We start from the raw sequence: 25,223 nt of genomic DNA on the forward strand, positions 1-25,223 counted from the left end.
ACTTGCCCTTGACCGGAATCGAACCCGGGACCCTTCAGTCCGCAGGCCAACGCTCTATCCACTGAGCCAAACCGGTTTCGGCCCATCAGAGTTTATTATGTCAATTAGGATATCTATGCCTCAGAGGTGTTATGGGTTGAGGGACTTCTTGGTCAGCTGGTCCAGAGTTAGTCCTGTTGGAATAAGCGTTAGCTAAGGAAGCTAGAAGGTGTGCACCAAAGAGGACTAATCCCAAGCTGAACCAAAATACTACTAAGTGGAAAAGAGAGACAATTAGGGGAGAAAAACACTGGGTTTAGGATTTCATTTTTATTTCTCCAGAAAATACGGCAAACATAGTTCTGACAATACAGCCATTTAGCGACTCCAATGTTTGGGTGTGAGATGTTCTAAGAGACTAATGGAGACCAGATGGAGGCCAGCCCGCCCCCACAATGGTGCCATCTTATTTCCCTGAGAGCACCCCTGGTAATGTTCATTCCTGCTCAGAACCCTTCACAAAGCAATGCCTGAGAATAAAAGGGAAATGCTCACATTTTAAACATGGCCAAGTTATAAAGTGGGAGAATATTTGGCATAATAGGAGAATTTCTAGGTTTCAAATGTAGACTCAACAATTAGTTGAGTAGTAAGGCCTCAGGCAAGGTAGTTATCCTGATCCTCAAACCCTCGTAAGAAGAATGGGAATACAGCCTGGCCGAATGGCTCAGTTGACTGAGCATCATCCTGTGCACCCAAAGGTTGCTGGTTCGATTCCCGATTAGGACATATAGTCAGGTTACAGATTCAACCCCCAGTCAGGGCATGTACCCAAGGCTACGGAAGGCAGCCGATTGATGTTGTTCTCTCTCTCATCCTCTAAGCTAGTCCTCAGATAAGGATTAAACACACACACACACACACACACACACACACACACGAAAAAAAAAAAGAATAGAAATACACCCCTCTCTACTAGTGCAGTGTCTAACATACATGTTGGGCACCAACATGTGTGAGCTTCCTTCCCTTGTGTCTTCCTCTCTGTGATCCATTCACGGCTTTATTTCCAATGTCTTTCCCCTGACGCTATGCTCTATTTATATGCACCTGGGTATTCCCTGGTCTTTCTGCCTTTCTTTTTCATGATGTTGTTTCTTTCATCAAAAAGGACCTGTCCTTATAAGCCTAACCAATGGACACAGAAAACAGGGGGGTGAGGGCATGAAGGGAGGGGGGATGGGAGAGGTAATGGGGGAATAAGGACACATATGTAACACCGTAATCAATAAAGAAATTTAAAAAAATAAAATGACAAAGAAAAAAAAAAAAAAAGGACCTGTCCTATCTTACGCATTCTTCAGTACCACATCATTTTATAGCTTTCCCCCGTTTCCCGAGGCACCAACCACATCATGCTTCCTCTGACTATCCTTTAAAATTTAACACAGTAGCCTAGCCAGCGTGGCTCAGTGGTTAAGCATCAACCTATGAACCAGGAGGTCACAGTTTGATTCCCCATCAGGGCACATGCCCAGGTTGTAGGCTCAGTCCCCAGTGTGGGGCATGCAGGAGGTAGCCGATCAGTGATTTTCTCTCATCATTGATGTTTCTATCTCTCTCTCCCTCTCACTTCCTCTCTGAAATCAATAAAAAATACATATCTTTAAAAAAAAGGAGAAAAAAATAAAATTTACCACAGTAAATTTCACAACAGTTATGCATGTGTATTATACATTCAGATAACCCAATCAGTAATAATAGTAGACACCTTGATGGCAATTTGTTTAAATGCCTCCTCAGGAAGCATCTAAAAGTCATTGTAATCATAGCAGGATGGTCACATTCCTAACTTTTCCAAATCCATTGCTGTAAAAGTTCGAAGATATCAACCCTAATTTCATGGCAAAAGACAAACACACAACTATCAGCAGCATATAAATATATAATGAGAATGAAATATGGGTAATAAGGGAAAAATACTGGAGACCTTCAATTCATTTCTACTCTGTGACTTATTATGTAGTTTTAGGAAGGTGTAAAAATGACCTGTTGTTACTTCACGTCTTATCATAGGTATTTTATGAAGGTTGTTACTTCTCAAACATAAATCTGATTTTATCTGTTCCTTGATTTAAAAGATTTTGGGCCCTGGCCGGTTTGGCTTAGTGGAGGCTCAGAGCGTCAGCCTGCGGTCTCAAGGGTCCCAGGTTCGATTCTGGTCAAGGGCATGTACCTTGGTTGCAGGCACATCCCCAGTAGGGAGTGTGCAGGAGGCAAATGATCGATGTTTCTAACTCTCTATTCCTCTCCCTTCCTCTCTGTAAAAAAATCAATAAAATATTAAAAAAAAAAAGATTTTGGGAGTATCTCATTGTCCACAGAATAAAATATAAGCTTTTTAGCTTACTTATGTACTAACACGGTTGAGTTCCTACTCAACCGCCCTCTCTCCTCTTCCTGGACAACCCCGATTTTGTTCAGGTACACAGTTCTTGGGGGCGGACCCTCCTCGTTTGACATTAACAAGGTCATCACATTTCTTTTGTCAGCAACAGGTTTCAGAGTTGGGTGTTGTACTCTGCTTCTGGACAATGGCTCATGAAGGGGCGTCTATGGAAGAGGTTCCAGGAAAGACTTCTTCGCTCTCTAAACGCAAGGAGGAAATTTCCCTCTTCTTCTGATGCTGTACCTTCACTTCACTTCTCTGGAGTTTATTCTTCTTACATATAAAATTAAGCATCTTTTTGGTCTCAAGAATCTTTTGCAAAAGCTAATATTCTCTGTTTTTTTCCTCCAGGTATAATCATCCCAAACACAAAGAAGACTACATGCAGAGAACATATATCTGACAATAAAGTGACCACAGATAAAAAATTTTTGAAGTTGGCAATTATTAACCAGATTTCCCGTTCACATAAATGTCTAAGTCCACAGTATATACCCGCATATAAATTTTTTCGTAAACATTAAAATTAGCATGTATACCTTGTTTTCAAATACGTTCTCAATCCTCATTCCTGAATCTCCACCAATGATTTAGTTATAAAATAAGCATACCAAGGTCCAACTGTCCCTGTCAGTTACCATCAAAACATTCACTTTCATAGCCCAGGTTCCCGAAAGAGTGGTCTACACTCACTTTCTCTGCGTCCTCATTTCCTATTCCATCTTATACCTACTTGTGGTGGAGACCCATGGAACTGCCTAGAAAGTTTCCCTCCCCATGATGGGACCTGCCATACTCTCGTCTCATAAATATCTTGGGAGCCACCATGTTTTTTCATGACTTTGCATCCAATATATTAGCAACTGGCCCAGGCACAACCCCCAGTCCAAGACGGGTGATTTCAGCCATTCCCTAAGACTTTGATACTCAGAATTGATAAAAAACAAAAAACAAAAAAAACAACAAAAAAAACCCACCACAATCCCACTCCAAAGGTAGAAGACTGCACTATTTATTTATTGTCCTCCTCCATATCTAGAAAGCAGTCTTTAGTGAAAAAGAATGTCACTAAAAGGCATAAAGAAGCAGAGAGAAATGGCAAGAGATGATCTTGATGGCGTTAAGTCAAGGTCCTCAGTTTACTGGATCCTACGGGCTAGCTGCATCACTCAAATTCCTGCAATTTGCATCTCCCAAACCATCTACAGATCCTAGTCAACCAACCCTTCCTTTACCTGAAACCTAGTTGGAGTTGACTTTTCACTTGAGACCAAAGAATCCAAACTAAAATAACCCTGGAATATAGTAGCATCAAGGTATCCTAACTCTAATTAAAATTCTTCTTAATTATCTCTTCATTATTCATCCAAAAGTACTTGTATGCTTTATCTGGTATCTTTGTAGCATCTGACACTGTTCACCACTTCCTCCTTCTTAAAACATTATTGTACCCAGAATTCCCGTCATTCAAACACTCTCCTCATTTTTCTCAGGCCTTTCTGGCTTCTCCTCCTCAATCTCTCTTATTGGCTCACCTGTCTTCACCTCTATGATAACTTCTGATAACTATTTCTCCCCAAGTTATTTCATAGTTCTTCTTTACATTTTCATTTTATACCTTTTTCTTAGTGACTTCATTTGTGCTGTGATGGTCACACCATGGCCATAATGTGGTTAACTTTACCTACAAATATAGCCTGTAACACCCTTTCAAGTTCTAGACTCAGACATCCAGAAGGCTATGCATTTCAACAGCCTGAATTCAAACGCTAATCATCCCTCATCTCTCACCTGGCCTAACCAACAAACCCATTAAATGACTCCCTGCCCCCGTACTATTCGTCTCTATCCATCTCCAAATGACATCCAATCATGTGACTACATATCTCAAAGGTGATCAGAGATCTTGCCCCTCTCCTCTTAATAATCTTCAAAGACCTATCATAATGCTAAGCGTAAAGTCCGGGTGCCTTAATAGGGCATAGAAAGACTTTTGTGACCCATCTGGCTCTTCCTAACAAACCATATTCATTTCTCCCATCCAATGCTATCTCCATCACAGAGCTTCACACTGCACTACTATGGGTCTCTCTTAGGCTGCCATCACATTGCATCCTTTTCACAGAATACTCTTCACCCTCCACCTGGTTAAGTCCATTATTCCTTTAAAACTCCATTCATGTGTCACAGAAACCCTCTGCTGATCATCTTTCCATCCCCAGCTGGCCCAAACTGTCCCACATTCCCCTATTACACTGTCTAGATCCCCTTTATAGTACTGATCACCTTGTATTTAGAACCAAGTCAGTCCCTCCCACTAGATCATAATCTACTTAAGGACAGTGATAACATCTTATGTGTTTTTATATTCTCAGTACTTTTCACAGTGCCTGACACATAGGAGATGCTCAATACATTTAGTATTTTAGATTAATATACATTACTATAATGCCATAAGTCATCCCCATAGTCGGAACTTTGAGACCTAGAACTTTCAAGAGATATGACATTTAACTAAAGATAAATTCACCCACGTATCTTTTTACATTATCCTAAAAAGAATTTCTATATTCTGAAAACATTAAGTATCCAAAGATGAATCTAGAAAAAAACACTAGTAAGTTACTGAATTCACCAGTTTTTAAATGCCTTTCAATAATCACACTTTATATCCTAAGATCTTTTATATTAGGGGAAAAAAGACTTTATAAGGCAACCTACACACATATGACCTAGTCTCCAAAAGCACCATGTAGTGTTTTTTACAATAATAGTATCAATACAGAAAAGTATATGATGAACCAAAAACACACAATTTTGTCCACATAAAGTTTTTCTCTTGCTTGTCTATAGATGGGAAGATTATACATTATTTTCTTAATTACTTCTTGTTATTTTTCTCTTTTATGTAAATGTTCTGCAGTGAGCATGTTTTATTTTTACAAGCAAAAACTACACAAAAACTTGTTAGGATAAATCACCTAAAATCAAGCATTAGGCACTGTAGGCAAAGTATCAAACACTCTGCATGCTTTATCTCACTTTAAACTCACTGTGAAAGGTACTTATAACTTTCCCATCTTATATAAAGGAATTGAGGCTCTGAGGGGTTGGATAATTTGTCCAAGGTTACAAGCTACAACTTATTCCAGGCCTTCTCAGCGTTTATTATCTGAAACTAATGTTATTTTATACATGATCTGGAAAACTGACATAAAGACATTAAGTGAATGTTAAATCTAGAGTTAGCATTATAATAGAACTGCACCTTCCAATACTACTGTATTAGTCACATGTTAATTAAAGTTAAATAAAATATAAAATGTGGTTCAGTCATACCAGTCACATTCAACTGCTCAAGAGCCATGGCATGCTGTCTGCAAAAGGACAATGCCACATATGAACAATGTCTCTGAAATGCTATCCTATATAATAAAAGCCTAATATGCTAAGTGTCCGACCGATGGACCAGTCACTATGACGTGCACTGACCACCAGGGGGCAGATGCTCTGACAGGTACGTTAGCTTGCTGCTGGGGTCTGGCCGATTGGGACTGGGTGAGACGGGCCAGACATACCCTGGAGTCCTCCCACAGTCCCTCCTGTCCCTGATCATGCACAGGTGGGGTCTCTCGGCCTGACCTGTGCCCTCTCACAATCAGGGACCCCTCAAGGGATGTCGGAGAGCTGGTTTCGGCCCGATCGCCGCAGGCCAGGCTGAGTGGCCCCTAGTGTTAGAAATAATGGCTCCATGGCAGGAGTCTGAAAGGGTGGGATGAGAGAGGGAAATGCCTTTGGCCTCATTCTAAATCCCTTCCATTCCCAGTTAGGTCTTTCACTTGTATAGAGTGGGCCTCTGCATACCATTTCATTTGATGGTTAACAAGTAGGAAAAATAAAAGTTTGAAACTCAGTGATTAAGATAAGTGAAGTCTGAGTTCTGAGGAAGCCGGGAGGATAAGATATGTTCCGACTAGGTAATTAGTAAACATCTAACTACACTAATGAGAACAAGGCCAGGGCTCAGTCCTAGAACAAGCCAGTCAGCAGCTAGGTCAGCAGCAGGTACTCCATCAGACATGACAGTCTGAAGCACGGCTTCATGCTCTGAAAGAGCCCAGATTCGGGTTAAGACTTAGGCCCAAAAGAACGAGGTGAACCCATACTGACCTATTACTATTTCTAGAAAAAAAAACAAACACCTAAGAAAAATGTTTTGGTCATTTCTGTATAGGAACCACATTAGGAATTTCCCTTCCCTTCTTCTACAGCACTTCGCAGCTAGTACTTGACACATTTACCTTGTTTTTTAATGTCCCCCAAACACAATGTCAGCTTCATGAAAGCAGAAATTTCCACCTGTTTTGTTAACTCCAGCTTCCACAGCGTTTAGAAGAGTACCTGAAATAGCAGGCAATTGATAAAGATTTGTTGAATGAATGAATGAATGAATAATGAATATATGAAGAAAGTAAGCAAGGAAGAAAGCAAAGCTAGTTTCTGTAAAACAACTAGGGACATATTAGTGATTCTATGGTTATTAACTAGAGTGGGACAAAGGATTGAATAAGGCATACTGGATAAGTGCTAAAAGCACACACTCATAATGAGATATCACCTCACACCAGTCAGAATGGCAATCATGAATAAATCAACAAACAGTAAGTGCTGGAGAGAATGGAGAAAAGGGAGCCCTCATGCACTGCCGGTGGGAATGCAGATTTGTGCAGTCACTGTGGGAAGCAGTATGGAGTTACCTCAAAAAATTAAAAATGGAACTACCTTTGACCCAGTAACCCCACTTCTGGGAATTTATATCAACAAACACAAAAGAACATATGCACCCCTATGCTCACTGCAGTGTTATTTACAACTAGAGGCCTAGCACACGAAATTGTGCACAGGTAGGGTCCCTAGGCCTAGCCTGCAATCAGGGCCATCTTCCGCCCGCTCACCAGTCCCCATTCCTGTCCCACCGCCACCCACCCAGTTCCCCGTGGTTCCCTGTTCACCATGCTGCGATCGGAGCCTGTGGGCCAGTGGGGAGGGACCGAGAGGTGGTCAATGCACCTCATAGAGACTTGTTCCAGTCAAGCGGCCGTTCCAGTTGTTATGCCGTTATGGTCCTGGGCTTTTATCATATAGGCTAACCAAGATTTGGAAGAAGCCCAAGTGTCCATCAGTAGATGAGTGGCTAAAACAACTATGGTACCTTTACACAATGGAATACTATGCAGCCTTAAAAGGAAGAAAATGTTACCTTTTGTGAAAGCATGGATGGACCTGGAGAAAATTAGCTAAGTGAAATAAGCCAGTCAGAGAAAGACCAGTACCATGTGATTTCATTCATATGTGGAATTTATAGAACAACCTTAACTAACAAGCAAAACAGAGACATTCATTTCTGAGAGAATAGGCAGACAGCTCTGGTGAGAGGGGTTTTGGGGAGGTAGAGGGATTGAGCAAAAAGGAGGGAAAACTCATGGACATAGACAACAGTGTGGGGATTGCGGGGGGGGGGTGGTAAGGGGAAAGAGGATGGAGGTGAAAGAGGGTATTGGGGGGATAAATGGTGATGGAGGAAAAAATCATGATACCAAACCTCTCCATGTTTAGAACTGAAAATAGGATGTATAAAATAAAGAAAATTTAAAATATTGTCTAATTCAGACTGTTGGCCACTCTTGCCCACCAATAACCACAAATTTTAAATTCATAAAGTAATCTCAATATCTTGCCTATTTTTAAAAAAATCACAACAAAGATGCAAAGAAAAAACACAGCAGAAAGAATTCATTTTGGAAAAAAAAATTTAGCTAATGTTTTGAAAGTTTAACCTCACTAGTATTTTTTCATTAAAATAAGATTTTTCATCTAACAGCCTGGTAGACATTTTATGATAATACTAGAGGCCCGATGCACAAAATTCGTGCAAGAGGCTCAGCCCTCGCAGCCCCTCGCAGCCTTGGCTGGCTCTCGCAGCCCAGCTTCGCCCAGTCGTTCTGCTGTTCAGTCTAAATTAGCACATTAGCTCTTTATTATAAGGATAATTTTTAACTCTCTATCTCTGGTGTTTAAACATGATTCTTACACATAGTAGATCATAAAAGTTTGTTGCATTAATAACCCATTTTTTATTCAATTATCAAGATGTCCATTCTACTCCCACTTACTATCTTATATAATAAAAGTCTACTATGCTAAGTGTCTGGTTATCTGGTCATCCGTTCAACCAATCAAAGCATAATCCTATCTAATGAAAGAGTAATATGCAAATTGACCATACCTCTGCTCTACCCACAAGCCATGCACACCAGCCAATCAGGAGCAAGTATGCAAATTAACCCAACCAAGATGGCTGCGGCCACGGAGCGAACAGGAGGCTTGGGTTTCCCTGGCAATGGAGGAAGCCAAGCTTCCTGCACACCGTGGCCAGCCCAGGCCTCTGCTCAAGGCTACAAAGTTTCAATTGTAGAATATAAATAAATCCCAGATACCAGGGCCTCCGCTTGGGTCGCCAGGAGGCATGGCTGGCCTGCAAATCACCACAGGCCCCTTGCCCAGGCCACCCCATGCCCCAAGGGAACCCCCACCCTGATCTGGGACACCCTTCAGGGCAAACCAGCCGGCCCCCACCCGTGCACCAGGCCTCTGTCCTATCTAATAAAAGAGTAATATGCAAATTGACTGTCACTCCAACACACAAGACGGCTGCCCCCATTGTGGACACGAGATGGCCACCACAAGATGCCAGCAGGGGAGGGCAGTTGTGGGCGATCAGGCCAGCAGGGGAGGGCAGTTGGGGGTGATCAAGCCTGCAGGGGAGGGCAGTTAGGGGTGATAAGGCCAGCAGAAGAGGGAAGTTGGGGGCGACCAGGCCTGCAGGGAAGAGCAGTTGGGGGGAACCCAGGCCTGCAGGGGAGAGCAGTTGGGGGGGGGGGACCAGGCCTGCAGGGGAGGACAGTTAGGGGTGACCAGGCTGGCAGGGGAGCAGTTAGGCATCAATCAGGCTGGCAGGGGAGTGGTTAGGGGGTGATCAGGCTGGCAAGTAGAAGCGGTTAGGGGCAATCAGGAAGGCAGGCAGGCGAGCAGTTGGGAGCCAGCAGTCCTGGTTTGTGAGAGGGATGTCCGACTGCCTGTTTAGGGCCAATCCTACCGGGATCAGGCCTAAACAGGCAGTCAGACATCCCTGGAGGGGTCCCAGATTGGAGAGGGTGCAGGCTGGGCTGAGGGACAACCCCCCATGCACAAATTTCGTGCACCGGGCCTCTAGTCCTATATAATAAAGAGCTAATATGCTAATTAGACTGAATAGCAGAACGACCATCTGGACGACCGTCTGGATGGTCTTCCAGATGAAGCCGGGGCTGCGGCAAGGGCTGACTGGGGCTGCGAGGGCCAAGCCCCTTGCACGAATTTCATGCATTGGGCCTCTAGTATACTATAATCATTAGATATAATGCAATCCCAATAGAAATATCAATGCAATGATCATCCATTTACTAAGAATCACTTATATTTCATATAGCACTTGAGATGTCTTCTTTGAGCGTATGAAGAATTATAATGGGGAGAAAATCAAACCAAATATGGATGGAAAACTCCAAAGAGCACCCCATGTACAAACAAAAATGTTGCTTGCTAGAGAGCTAAGATCATTTCCAAAAACAGAAACTTCTTGAAGCTATTTGTCAAATAAATTAACCACAAAAGTAATAAATGTCTAAATACAAACAAAACTGTGCTCCATCAAGGTTCACCACAACATTAACTTGTTACTAACAATAACTTAGGATTAGGATATATCCAAAACCATCCTTACAATATCACTACTACTACTTCCTTAAAAAGCAAAGCGGTGGAATTTTAGGAACATGGAAAACACTACCATAGAAGTCCACTATGATGGTAAATGTCTACATTCCTTGAGTATGAGTTAAAAAAAAAAAAGTGGGGCCCTAACCGGTTTGGCTCAGTGGATAGAGCGTCGGCCTGCGGACTCAAGGGTCCCAGGTTCGATTCAGGTCAAGGGCATGTACCTTGGTTGCGGGCACATCCCCAGTGGGGGGTGTGCAGGAGGCAGCTGATCAATGTTTCTCTCTCGTCGATGTTTCTAGCTCTCTATCCCTCTCCCTTCCTCTCTGTAAGAAATCAATAAAATATATTTAAAAAAAAACAAAAGTGGGAACCTTGTTTCTCGAATTTAATTCGTTCCAGAAGGCTGTTCAAAAACTGAATCATTTTTTTCCCATTAGAAACAATGTAAACTGGATTAATCTGTTCCAGACCCCCAAATGATTCTGTTTTAATCTTTTCATATATAATACATGTCTGATGTACTGTCTAATCTATAAATAAACACTTTAAAAACAAAAAGGACATGAAATGTATATTTAACAAAAAGGAAAGGAAATATACAATAAAAATGAAAATCTACACTAATAAAAGAGAAAGATGCAAATTGACCATACCTTCGTGACACCCACCAGCCAATCAGGAGTGAGTATGCAAATTAACCCAACAAAGCTGGTTGGTTAATTTGCATACACAGGCGCCCAGCGGCGACGACGCAGGCGTTTCACACTGTCCCTGCTACTCAGGGCCTCTGGGCAGCGTGGGAAGGCAGAAAGGTGGCTCCGGGCCAGAGCAAAGGCTGTGCCGGCAGCCGGGGTAAGGAAGGCCCATTCTGCATGAATATTCGTGCATCGGGAGTCTAGTTTAATAATAATAAGCAGCAACAAAAGCAAAACAAAACAAAACAAAACAAAAAAAAAAACACAAAAATATTCACAGTACAATATCCTGAGATTTTAACAGTGATAAACTGACTCACACTCACACATTCTCTCCTTTGTTTGTCACTTGAGAGACTTGTGACCAATCGTATAGCTATCATCATGAAAGGGTTGTCAGGCTGAGAAGCGAATTGTTTGAGATGGGAGACAATTGAGAATCGAGGTTTGACTGTATTGGGGATCATATTTAAGTGCCTTTCCCTTCTCAAAAGTACTGACCAGAATACCTCAAGAAAGTGACTGAAGCCTTATAAACCATTTCTCATATTCTTATCTAAATCTTCTTTCTCTGAAAAACAATAACTTACTAGTACTTTTACAGACTTAGACTTGCAAGAAAACACTAGATTTTGTCCTGGTAGATAATATTTTCTGTCTACTTGAGCTGACTATATGCAAAATTATGAAGTCAGGCCCAGCCGATGTGCCTCAGTGGCTGAGCGTCAACCTATGAACCAGGAGGTCAACCAGGAGGTCACGGTTCAATTCCTGGTCAGGGCACATGCCCGGTTTGTGGGCTCGATCCCCAGTAGGGGGTATGCAGGAGACAGCTGATCAATAATTCTCTCTCATCATTGATGTTTCTATCTCTCTCTCTCCCTTCATCTCTGAAATAAAAAGATAAAAGAAAAAAAAAGGTGAACTTCATAAAAAAAAAAGTGTATATATATATACACTTGGAGAGAGAAAGAGAGAGAGAGAGAGAGAAATGTATCTTCAGTGGGCCTCCCTCTATTCCTCTCACCCCCAAGAAATCTGGAACCCTTATCCTGTCTCATAGCTTAAGATTAAATTTTGACACCCACCTAGTCCCAAGGTCAGAAGCTTCAGATCTGTCCCAAAAGTCTACTTCTGGACTAAAGTTTCAGTAATAATTTAAAATAATTCATATAAAGATGGTGACTAATAATGGTGGCTACACACACACACACACACACACACACACACACACACTTTTCCTCATGGGCTAATGATTCAGAATTATCTGAGTTGAGGGAAGGAGAAAGGTATAGGAAATGCACAGAGAAACACCACCCAATGATGAAGGAAATATATTCTTATATATTCCCTTCTGCCCCACTCTGAATACATTACTAGGTGTCAATTAAAGCTGCCCCTCCAGGTACTATCCCTTTAACAAACAAACATAGTCCCTCTCTACCTTAACTTGAAGAATAATCTGGTATAGGTCTAATATAGGGCCTTCAGGAAACAAGGAAGTATCAGTGGAAAAGACAATAGTTCCAGGCAGTTACCTACTCACAGATATAATCTAACTAGAGGCCTGATGCATGAAATTCACACAAGGGGCTTGGCCCTTGCAGCCGCGGCAGAAGGTCATCTGGAAGGACGTCTGGAAGGTTGTTAGGCTGTCCAGTCTAATTAGCACATTATGCTTTTATTATTATAGACTAGAGGCCCAGTGCACAAATTCATGAACCTCGAAAGGAACTGTGGGCTGCGAGACTGTGGTGGGTACAGGAGCGGGTCTTGGCCCATCCTCTGCGCCCCCACCCAGCCCCTCCCACCATGGCCCCCAGTCCCGTCTGCCAGCTGCCCCGCTCCTGCTGCCCCACTCCTGCCACCGCCGCTCCAACATGCTGACAGCACCAACCCCATTTGTACCCGCTGATAGAGCAGAACAATTGGGGCTGGTGCCAGCAGCGGTACGAGCGAGGCCGGCGCCAGCAGTGGGTGTGAGCAATGGCTCTGGCGCCGGCAGTGGGTGTGAGCGGGCAGTGGGTGTGAGCATGGGAGCAAAGAATTTTCAGCAACCACCAAAGGCTCGCCCTGATGACAGCGCCCCGCCTTGGTCTGGTGACCCTGCTCACCTGCTCCACCATCCAGTCATGGCCAGTGACGCCCACCATGTTTCACATTCTGCCGCCTGCTGCCGATGCCCGCCATGTTCTGCACACACCCCATGGTGGTCAGCGCATGTCATAGCAACCAGTTGTTCTGCCTTTTGGTCTATTTGCATATTAGGGTTTTATATATATAGCTACCTATGGAGTGTCTATTTATGAATTTGATAAGTACTAGGAAAAATAACTATTTTCCTTGTCCCCTCTATAAGTGGTCAGCTCATTTTCTCTGTGTCTGTTTGAACATCAATGTCACCTCCTCAGAGCAGCAAGCCTTCCCTCACTGTCCAATGAAAAGCAGGTTTTCCCACCCCTTTGCTTGCTTTCTTCGCAACATTTGGAAAACTCGAAACTCTCGTCCTTCTCCTTGGAGTTTAGTGGGCTCCCACCCCAGAGCATGGCTGTATCCCAACCCCAGCATAGTGTCTGGCACAGAAGTTCTTGAAAAGATCTGTTGAAACAAATAAAGAAGATGGGATTCTAACTTTCCACAGGGCAACTATAAAATGTGAACTGTTTATAACATCAGTCAGGAAAGAAACAGGGAGGTGTCATGAGCCAGAAACGCCAAGGGAGGTGAATAACCCTGAGTTCATCCTGAAATCACGGTTAGATGTGTGGTGTAAGAAAGCAAAGAAGAAAAGCGTAACAGGACAGAGAAAATGAAGAATTCCCACATTAATGAGCCTGCGGACCTCCAGCCTGGTAGGGCCCAGACAACGCGAGGCAAGAAAGTCATCGAAGGGAGTGACAGCAGCAGCGTGGCGGCAGCAGGAGGAAACCTCCACGTCTCTTCCCTCCAAGTCACAGGTTGGGCAGCTATAATCCAACAAAGGACGCCCTGCTCACCACACAAAGATGGTTTAAAAAACGAAACCCAAATATCTGCTGCCTTCACAAAACCCATCTCAGCTGCAAAGACAAACATAGACTCCAAGGGAGGGGGTGGAAGGCGATACTCCAAGCAAACGGCATCCAGAGACAGCAGGTGCAGCCGTTCTTTTTTAATCCTCACCAGAGGATATGTCTTTTTATTGGTTTTAGAGAGAGGAGAAAGGGGAGGGAGGTAGAGAGAGACATCAATGTGAGAGGGAAACAGGGACTGGTTGCATCCTGCATGCGCCCCAACCAGAGACCAAACCGACAACCTAGTTATGTGCGCTAAGTGGGAATCGAATCTGCACTCTTACGGTGCATGGCCAATGCTCCAACCCACTGAGCCACCCAGCCGGGCCAGGTCTAGCCATTCTTATATCGAACAAAATGGATCTCAAGACACAAAATGTATCAAGAAACAATGACAGATACTTTATAATGATGAAGGGGACAGCACATATCAAGAAGATAACACTTACTTATAAATATGCACCCAACCCAGGAGCACAAATTATATAAAGTAATTAATAACAGAAGAAACTGACAAAAGTACTATTCTCTTAGAGGACTTATATAACCCATTGACAGCAATGGGTAGACCATCCAAATAGAAAATATCAGTCCTAAATGGCACAGAAGCCTAAATGGGCATAATCGATATTTAAAGAGCTTTTCAACCCTTTAAGAGCAGAACAAACATTTTTCTCTAGAGAACATGGGACATTCTTATGGATAGACCATATGTTAGGTCACAAAACCGGTCTCAAAAATGTTTAAGAAGATTCAGATCATACCAAGCATATTATCTGACCACACACGTTGAAAATAGAAATTAACTGCAAAAACAAAGCTGGGAAAACCACAAATATGTGGAGTTTAAACAACATGCAACTGGACAATGACTAGGTCAAAGAAGAAATAAAAGAAGAGATAAAAAGATGCATAGAGATGAGTGAGAATAACAATTCAACATATCAAAAAATTGTGGATGTAGCAAAAGTGGTAATAACAAAGAAGCATATAGCATTTACAAGCCCACCTCGATAAACAAGAAAAATCTCAAATAAATAACCTAACATTTCACCTTAAAGAACTAGAAAAAGAAGAACAAACAAAGCCCAAAGTCAGTAGAGGGAAGGATATAATAAAATTAGAGCAGAATTAAACAAAACAGAGAAGAGAAGAAATAGGGGGAAAAATAATGAATAAACAGCTGTTTTCCTAAACGGCAAAAAAGTTTTCACAAACCTCTGGCTAGAGAGAGAGAGAGAGAGAGAGAGAGAGAGAGAGAGAGAGCTCTCAAATAAACAAAATCAGAAATAAAAAAAGAAGTAACACCAGACACCACAGAAATAGTATAGACAAAGGACTATACAAGAACACTATGGAAGGCTGTATGCCACTTCATTCAATAACCTAGAAGAAAGGGACAAGTTCTTAGAAATATATAACCTGCCTACACTGAATCATGAAAACTTGAAAAACATCAATAGGCTAATCAGGAGTAAAGAGATTGAAACAGTCATTAAAAACCTCACAAAAAATAAAAGTCCAGGATTGGATGACTTCGCTAGTGAATTCTACCATTCAAAGATTTAATACGAATCCTTCTCAAGCTCTTCCAAAAAAATTGAAGAAGAGGCAACCTCCCTAACTCATTTTAGGAGAACAACATTACTCTGATACCACCACCTGGCGAGAACAACACACACACACACACACACACACACACACACACACACACACATTACAGACCAATATCTCTCCTGAATATACATGGGAAAATCCTAAAGAAAATACTAGCAAATAAAACAACACATTTTAAAGTATTACATCACAATCAAGTGGGGTTCACTCCAGAGGTGGCAAAATGGTCCAACAAATGCAAATAAATCAATGTGCTAGGACACATTAACAAAATAAATAAAAATCATGACTATATCGATAGATGCAGAAAAAGCATATAAGATACAATATCCATATATGATTAAACAATCAATAAATGGAATAGAAAGTAAGTACCTCAACATAATAAAGGCCATTTATGACAAATCCTCAACTAATACCATACTCAATGGTGAAAACTGGAAGTGTTTCCTATAAAATCAAGAATAAGACAAGCATGTCCACTCTCACCACTGTTATTTGACACAGTACTGGAAGTTTTAGCCAAAGCAATCAGAGAAGAGAAAGAATTAAAGGCATCTAAGTTGGGAATGAATAAGTAAAACTGTCACTTTTTGCAGATGACATGACTTTATATAAGAAAAGTCTAAAGACTACACCAAAAAAAACTATTAGAAACAATAAACAAATACAGTACAGTTGCAGAATGCCAAATCAATGTACAAAAACCTATTGCCTTCCAATATACTAACAATGAAATATCAGAGAATAAACAAAACAATTCCATTTCCAATTGCAACAAAAAGAATAAGATATCTAGGAATAAACTTCACAAAGGACGTGAAAGACCTACACACCAAAAATTACAAATTGTTCAAAAAAAATTGAAGAAAACACAAAGAAATGAAAAAATATTCCATGTTCATAGACTGGAAGAATCAACATAGTTAAAATGGCCATACTACCTAAAGCACAGATTTAATATAGTCCCAAACAAAATCCCAATGGCATTTTTCAAAGAAATAGAACCAAAAAATATATATATATATCATCAAATTGGTATGGAACCACAGAAGATCCCTAATAGCCAAAGCAATCCTGAGGGAAAAGAGAATAAAGCCGGAGCTATCACACTCCCTGACTTCAAAGCTACAATAATCAAAACAGTATGGTATTGACAGAAAAGCAGACACACAGACCAATGGACCAGAACTGAGAAATAAACCCACATGTGTATGGGCAACTAATTTTCAACAAAGGAGCCAAAAACATACAATGGAGAAAGGAAAGCCTCTTCAATAAATTGGAAAGACATCAGACATGAAAATGAACTCAAAACGAATTAAAGACTTAAATATAAGACCTGAAACAATGAAATACATAGAGGAAAACATAGGTACTAAATTTATGGACCTTGTTCTTAGAGAGGATTTCATAAACTTGGACCCAAAGACAAGGGAAGTAAAAGCAAAAATAAATGGTACTGAATCAAACTAGAAAGCTTCCGCACAGCAAAAACAAAAACAAACATTAACTGAACAAAAAGGCAACCAACCAAATGGGAGAGGACACTTGGAAATAATACCTCTGATAAGTGACTAATATCCAAATTATATAAAGAACTCATACAACACAACACCAAAAAGCAAACAATCCTAGTAAAAAGTGGGCCAAGGACCTAAATAGACACTTTTCCAAGAAGTCAAGAAGACAGATATAGGAAAAGATGCTCAACTTGCTAGAAGGGAAACACAATAAAATAAAATAAAAAAACCCAGTGAGCTACCACCTCATACCTGTTAGCCTGGCAATCCTATATAATAAAGAGGTAATATGCAAATTGACCATCACTCCAACACACAAGAAGGCCGCCCCCATGTGGACACAAGATGGCCACCACAAGATGGCCAGCAGCGGAGGGCAGTTGTGGGCTATCAGGCCAGCAGGGGAAGGCAGTTGGGAGGGACCAGGCCTGAAAAGGAGGGCAGTTGGGGGCGATCAAGCCTGCAGGGGAGGGCAGTTGGGGGGGACCAGGCCTGCAAGGGAGGGCAGTTGGGAGCGACCAGGCCTGCAGGAGAAGGCAGTTGGGCGGGACCAGGCATGCAGGGGAGGGCAGTTGGGGGCAACCAGGCCTGCAGGAGAGGGCAGTTGGAGGTGACCAGGCCAGCAGGGGAGGGCAGTTAGGGGTGACCGGGCTGGCAGGGGAGGGCAATTAGGGGCAACCAGGCCTGCAGGGGAGGGCAGTTGGGGGGGGACCAGGCCTGCAGGGGAGGGCAGTTAGGAGTGACCGGGCTGTCAGGGGAGGGCAATTAGGGGCAACCAGGCCTGCAGGGGAGGGCAGTTGGGGGGGACCAGGCCTGCAGGGGAGGGCAGTTAGGGGCAATCGGGCTGGCAGGGGAGTGGTTAGGGGGTGATCAGGCTGGCAGGCAGAAGCAGTTAAGGGCAATCAGGCAGGCAGGCAGTCAAGCGGTTCAGAGCCAGCAGTCCTGGATTGTGAGAGGGATGTCCAACTGCCCATTTTGCCCTGATCCCACTGGGATCAGGCCTAAACGGGCAGTTGGACATCCCTCAAGGGGTCCCAGATTGGAGAGGGTGCAGGCTGGGCTGAATTTCATGCACCGGGCCTCTAGTTATCAATAAGACAACAAATACCAGTTGGAAAGGATGTGGAGAGGATATGTTCTGTTGATTGATTATTCAACACCTGAATTCTGAACAGTGCTTAGTACATAGTTGATTCTGAATAAATATTGGCTGGAAAACTTCAGTCAAACACACTACAATTTAGGGCAACAAATTAAAGAAAGCTACCAAGTTAAAAAAAGAAAAGCAAAGAGGGTGAGAAAGAAAACAGCAATGCTACATTAGATCCTGCTCTGAGCCAACTGGGAGTTGGGAAGTCTGGCTCTATCCTGTACACCCAAAGCCCTCTGTTCCTCCCTTCCCTTATCATAACACAATACTCACCTTACTGTAAACATCTTTGCATGTGTGCGTCTTCCTTGCTAGGGTGAAATACCACTACTATTACTAATGTTGTTGAAATATCTTAATAGCAGCTATAGTTACTGAGTGTTTACAAAGTGCCAAGTACATGGCTAAATGCTTTATGTGTGTGGACTCATTTAATCTGTATAAGCCAATGCTATGGATGTTATTCATATTATCATTTTAGCCTGGCTGGTGTGGCTCAGTAGTTGAGCATCAACCCAGGAACCAAGAGGTCGCCAGTTCGATTCCCAGTCAAGGCACATGCCCTGGTTGTGGGCTCAATCCCTGATGGTGGCCGTGCAGGAGGCAGCCAATCAATGACTTCCTCTCTCATGGATGTTTCCATCTCTCTATCCCTCTCCCTTCCTCTGTAAAAATCAATAAAAATGTTTTTTTAAAAAATATTACCATTCTACAGGTGAGAAAAAAAAACTGAGTCTTAAAAAAAATTAAACAATTTGCTCATTGTTGCACAGCTAGTGAACAAGAGTAAAAGCCAAGAAATTTGATTTCAGGGCCCAGGCTCCTGATTTAACTATTATACTACACTCCTCACATCCTCCGTGAATAATCCACCACCAAATACATAAAGGCCACCAGGGATCTATGAAGGCCTGGGCCAGGTTTGGCTTATTTGCTACTTGGCACATAGTAAATACTCAGTAAATATTTGCTGGCTGACTGGCTGGCTGAATGGAAGGCTTTTTCATTTGCGCCTAATGTTGTTGTTTTCTGTAAAATGAAGCTGTGGTTCTTTTTTTTTTTTTTTTTTAATATATTTTATTGATTTTTTACAGAGAGGAAGGAAGAGTGATAGATAGTCAGAAACATCGATGAGAGAGAAACATCGATCAGCTGCCTCCTGCACACCTCCCACTGGGGATGTGCCCGCAACCAAGCCACATGCCCTTGACCGGAATCGAACCTGGGACCCTTCAGTCCGCAGGCTGACGCTCTATCCACTGAGCCAAACCGGTTTTGGCAAGCTGTGGTTCTTTAAGGTTTCTTTCAACTATAAAAAGTCCAAGGTTTTATAGAAAGGTAAAGTGCCCGCTCCCTTTGACATGATGACGATATTCGGAAGAGAACAGACAGGTAGCTAAGAGTATGGGATTGGAGATCAGAAGAGCTTGAATGGAATCCTTGGTCCAGCTCCTAGCCTGGGCAAATTCCTCGATCTCTGAACCTTCATTTCTTCCCCTTTAGATATGGGTAACCTAACCACTGCTTCAGGAGGCGATTTTTTAAAAAACATTTTTTTATTGATGTCAGAGAGGAAGGGAGAGGGAGAGAGAGATAGAAACATCAATGATGAGAGAATCACTGATCAGCTGCCTCCTGCATGCCCCCTACTGGGGATCAAGCCTGCAACCCGGGCATGTGCCCTTGACGGGAATCGATCCCAGGACCCTTCAGTCCGCAGGCCGACACGCTACCACTGAGCCAAGCCAGCCGGGGCTCAGAAGGTGATTTTTGAGGATTAAGTGAGAAAATAAGGATGTGAGCACTTACACAAAGCCTGGGACACAATCAAGCACTAATAAAGGGCAGCTATTACTTACTGCCACGCTCAGAATGAGCCTGACTGGGACGCTCACACACAAAGGAAAAGGTAAGCTTCTGCTCAGGATGCAGCACAGCTTTCTCAGAGGAAGACCGTGTCCTCTTTCTTATTTCACTGCCCTGAGCTGTTTCGGAGTCAGCATGTGCGTTAGACAGAAAACACTGAGCAAATGACTATGTTATGTCAAAATTGTGGGTTCTTTCTTATTCCTTCCTCCTTGTGTCCCTACTTAATCTTATCCAGAGAATTCATCTAGACCTCATTCTCTCCCGTTTCTCATTCCTCTCGCAAGAAATATTTGTTATAAAAAATAATGGGTGAGTGTAGAGAAAAAAGACTCTTCCTAAGGAGGAATCTTAATCCACACAAACATCTCGGATATCTCCCGTAGCCTATCTGATTACAGAGCAGCCTGTCTTAAAAAAAAAAAAAAAAGTTTCCTCTAAAAGTTAATTTTATTCAATTTAAAAATCATTTTAAGGAAACTGACATCCATTATCTAAGATTAGCTACAATATCCTCAAATATCCCCAAACCATGTTTATGAAATCCCTTCCCAACAAGAAACAGTTAGTTCTTTTTTCTTCGTTCAGCCCCAGTATTAGCAACCAAGAAAAAATCTGCTAAAAAGGGGAGAGAAAAAAAACTAGGTTCTTGCAGATCCCACAAAACTATAAGAACCTTTATGAAAGCCTCTATAATTCATTATTTCATTCAATTTAATATGTATACATAAATAAAATTTTAAAATAAATGAAATAAAACAAAAAATAACATAACTATTCTGTTTTTTAAAGTAACCAACATAAAATATTAGACTAATGATGGCATATGTAAAACTTGTCAGTCCTATCTTCCTTAGGAGTTTTGGAAAGACGGTACTAAAAATCATAATACCTCATGCTAAATTTATCCCAAATTTTCTAAATTGCTTATCAGATAAGGCTGACTTGTTTCCACACAACTACCAATTGTTACCATCCATAATAACAGGAGTCAGAAGTGGCATAAAAATAAATAAACACTCAGACAAAGCTCATACACAGTAAACAATGTACCTTCTCTGCCCACTCTCAAAAACCCTCATTAACTAATTTTAATTTCGTTTCATCATTGCTCTTGCTTATTCTCTTGTGCAGAAATTAATTAGCAGTAATGTGGGCAAAAGAGAGGCAGCAGGAAAGAAAAGGTCAAAATCAATTCACTCTGAGTAAACAGGCTGTAACTGGCAGCTGGCTGTTTTCACATTTTATGAATGAGAAAACGGACGTGACTTCTGCAAGGTCTCACAGGAAGGCAGGTGTGAAGTCAAGGACAGACTGGGAACAGCTTCTGTGGGAAACATGGCTAACCAGGACCAAGAGGACGTAAGGCTGTTGTGTCCTATCTGTCATTTCGGGAGTTAATAAAGTGACTTGCTACACAGGGCAGTTGAGGAGTGGAGGAGGGGAGATGGGGGTCGGCCTGGTGTGCATTCAGTACCTCGGGGACGTTACTGCGTGTGCAATGGCCCTTTTGGGGATACTCTTGCACGGAGTAAGACATGTTTTGTTTTCACAAACCAAAGATGTACCAAAGTAGAGAAGGCAGAGCTAAGTCCTCCCGTTCGCAATGCACTGACAGTAAAGGCTAGGAAAGGCCTCCCGGAGCTGTTCTGGGTGGCATGAACTTATTCAGGAGACATCTGTATGCTAGGATCCTACTTGTGCAAAGGTGGAAGAAACTGCAGGATTAAAAAAAAATCTATAATAAAAAAAGCATAATATGCTAATTAGACCAGATGTCCTTCCGGACATCCTTCCTTCCGGACAAAGCCGCAGCGGGCGGGGGCCGTGGCAGAGGCAGCAGAGGCCCCTGGCCATAGTGGCAGTGGGCGGGGGCCAGGGCCAAGGCCCTTGCACAGATTTCGTGCATCGGGCCTCTAGTAAAAAAATAAAAACCTGGAATCACGTGGTAGGTGCCTATCTAAACATGACATTGAAACCAAAGAAAGTGAAAACTCTATCTGGAAACAGGATAAAAAGCAACCAGATCAGCGAACTGCAGAAGGGGTTGAAATGTCACAACTATGATGCTCACTGTATCACCGCCAGCCCCTCCGCAGCTCGATCCCCTGTTATAGTAACCAGTCAGAAGATGGCGCAGATAAATAAATGGCTTCGAGCTCTAACAGAATGCCAGGTTTCTCCTTTTTAAATGTATTTTTATTGATTTCAGAGGGGGAGGGAGAGGAAGAGGGAGATAGAAACATCAATGATGAGAGAGAATCACTGATCAGCTGCCTCCTACACACCACCTACTGGGGATCGAGCCCGCAACCTGGGCATGTGCCCTGACTGACCGGAAATCAAACCATGACCTCCTGGTTCATAGGTTGATGCTCAACCACTGAACCGTACCGGCTGGGCCCAATTTTTCCTTTTTAGATCTCACATGCTGGAAAAGACCGAAAATACGTTGTGGAATATTTTTCATGATTTTATTTAATACTCAAGAGAATCCGATGAGCAAACTGAGGGACATGGAGCAAGGAAGAGGAGGACAAATGAGGAAATCATACCAAGTTTTGTTTAACTGCAAAATCCAAGCTTTCGACATCTATATTATCCTCCACCTACACACCATGTTGTTATAGCAAGCATACTCAGGAGTCAACTAATCCCACGATGAGGAAGCTCTTTACAGGGTAGAAGTAACAGTAAGTAGGAGTGAAAGGTAGGGCGTAGATAGGATATTCAGGGAGGAAAGGAGAAAGTATTGATAATTATGAGATGTGAACATAGCTCTGAGGATAACAAAAAATGCATAAATGACATCTCAAAAAGATGGAAAATACATAAAAGTTAATTTCAAAATGGAAACGTATGCATGAGCACAACAAACCATAATTTAATAGCAATGAAATTCAAAGCTTTGACAAAACATTCATCTAGTATTTTCCATTTTCTCAAAATTGACTACCCATTGTAATAATGTACAATCTAATTTTTCCACTTCAATTTCTACATCTCAAGATTTTGTTCCTTGCCCAAGCTACCGTTTCACAATTCCAACTGTCTGCAGAACAGCTATTATTGTAAGGGTCTCAAACTCAGCCTCTCAGTGAGATTATCCTTTCTCCAAAACCACGTCTCCCTCCTACCTTTCTTGTTTCCACGGAGGCACTGCCATCCTGCCAGTTAGTTACCCATGCTCACGTCAGCAGCCCTCCTTTCTCTCAATAATACCATGGCACTGCTTGCCGACTCCTCCCGGTTTACAGATCCCGCCCCCCCTGTTGATCTGGGTCTTCACTGCTTCCTTCAATTCATTCCCAATTAATCTCCACTTGCCTGCCCGCTCCATCTCCATGGCAATCATTAACTTTACATGCCCTGCCAGACGTCAAGTCCCCCTCCTCTCTCCGAAACCCCTGCAGTGCTGTGCACAGTCTTTCCCAGAGTCAGCACCTAAATATTTTTCCTATCAACATGCAGCCCCTCTACTCAGCAGCCACTGAAACTCAGCCCTACTGTGTGTGGAGGGCGCCTATGCAGCCAGTAGGACTGTTGCTTCAAGAAGGAGCAGCAACCCCGTGGAGGCCAGAAATTCCAAGCGGGTCCAAAGAAATTATTCACATGATTGAACTGACACGACTGTGTCACACGGGGGAGCCGGCCCTATGGCCAGTCCTCCCCCAGGTGACGCACATATGCCCTCCATGCGTTATTCCCGTCCGGGGATCATGTCACACTGCCGCTGCCCAGGAAGGAGTGGCCTGTTCCGCAGGTGCCTCTCCTATGCTGACAGGTACTAGGGTGACTGGCACCTTCCCTATCCTGCTCGGGTGTTTCGTAATTATCATTTCCTAACGCACCCGATTTCACTGACAGTTTATGTTTATTCCTTATTGTGTGCTCCATTTTCCCCCACTCCCACACACACACACTAGAACAGCCGTGGGCAAACTACGGCCCGCGGGACGGATCCGGCCCGTTCGGCTGTTCTATCCGGCCCGCGGAGCCGAAAGAGCGAGGGTTCTCTTGCTCTCCCCTCCGCTCCTTCACCAGCAGCAGTGTTAACATGGCAACGTCGGGAAACACGGCCGCAGCTCCTCCTGAGTGGGCGGATTTATATCCCCATTCAGTAGAAGGAACAACCTCTCAGTCTTCCAGAGGCTCCTTGTAATGCCCGCGGACGCGTCCCCCGACATCACCCTGGGAATGCGGAGACACGTTATCGTGGTGATGTAGGGAGACACGCCCCTGGAGAGCACAGTATCAGAGCATTAGCTAAAAAGGAGACCAACAACACTGTTCCCACTGAAGCTGATGTTTTAAAGACCAAAAACCTTTCAACCCAGTCTACATTGCCATCTACATCTATGTCCCGGGCATCATTTGGAAGTTGCACTAAAGAAAATGTTTAATTTACTGTTTACACATTTTGTTCTTTTCTATTTGTTTTAGTTTTAAATTATTTTATTATATTTAAGTTTAATTTGAAAGGCTTTTGTACCTTTCCTTTGTTAGGCAATTTTATTTTGCCTTTGCCATCTTCAATATAAGGTATGTTATTGTGCTATGATTCCTCCATTTTTTGAAGTTTCAAATTATAATAATTAGTGTTTACATTCTTCTTGTTAAAATGTTTGAAATGAATAAAACTATTGAAATAAAAAAAAAAAAGACCGTACCCTTTTATGTAATGATGTTTACTTTGAATTTATATTAGTTCACACAAACACTCCATCCATGCTTTTGTTCCGGCCCTCCGGTCCAGTTTAAGAACCCATTGTGGCCCTCGAGTCAAAAAGTTTGCCCACCCCTGCACTAGAATGTAAGTTTTACAAGGGGCAAGGCATTGCACCTGCTTTATTCTCGGACCCACCCCCAGTGGCTAAGCATAAGGTGGGCGTCTAGTAAGAGCTCAATCAGTACTTGCTGCACGACTGATTAGCTGACTGCATGAACCATGGGGCTGTCCTAATGGAGGAGCAGGTACTTTTCTGAAACATTCCTTGCCCATAGGACGTGTAAAACACTGTGCTACTGGGCACGACGATCAGAAAGGAGTAAGAGCCGAGAGTCCTTGACCTC

At 42.7% G+C, this 25,223-nt stretch overlaps 1 protein-coding gene across 3 annotated transcripts in view; it reads right to left on the minus strand.

Moving 5' to 3' along the window:
- RUNX1T1 (RUNX1 partner transcriptional co-repressor 1) overlaps positions 1 to 25,223 on the minus strand; it is a 170,900-nt gene that overhangs the window by 72,002 nt on the left and 73,675 nt on the right. The gene's annotated exons all lie outside the window — the stretch shown is intronic.

The sequence above is a fragment of the Plecotus auritus genome (genome assembly GCF_963455305.1).
Source record: "Plecotus auritus genome assembly, chromosome: 11".
NCBI lineage: Eukaryota > Metazoa > Chordata > Mammalia > Chiroptera > Vespertilionidae > Plecotus > Plecotus auritus.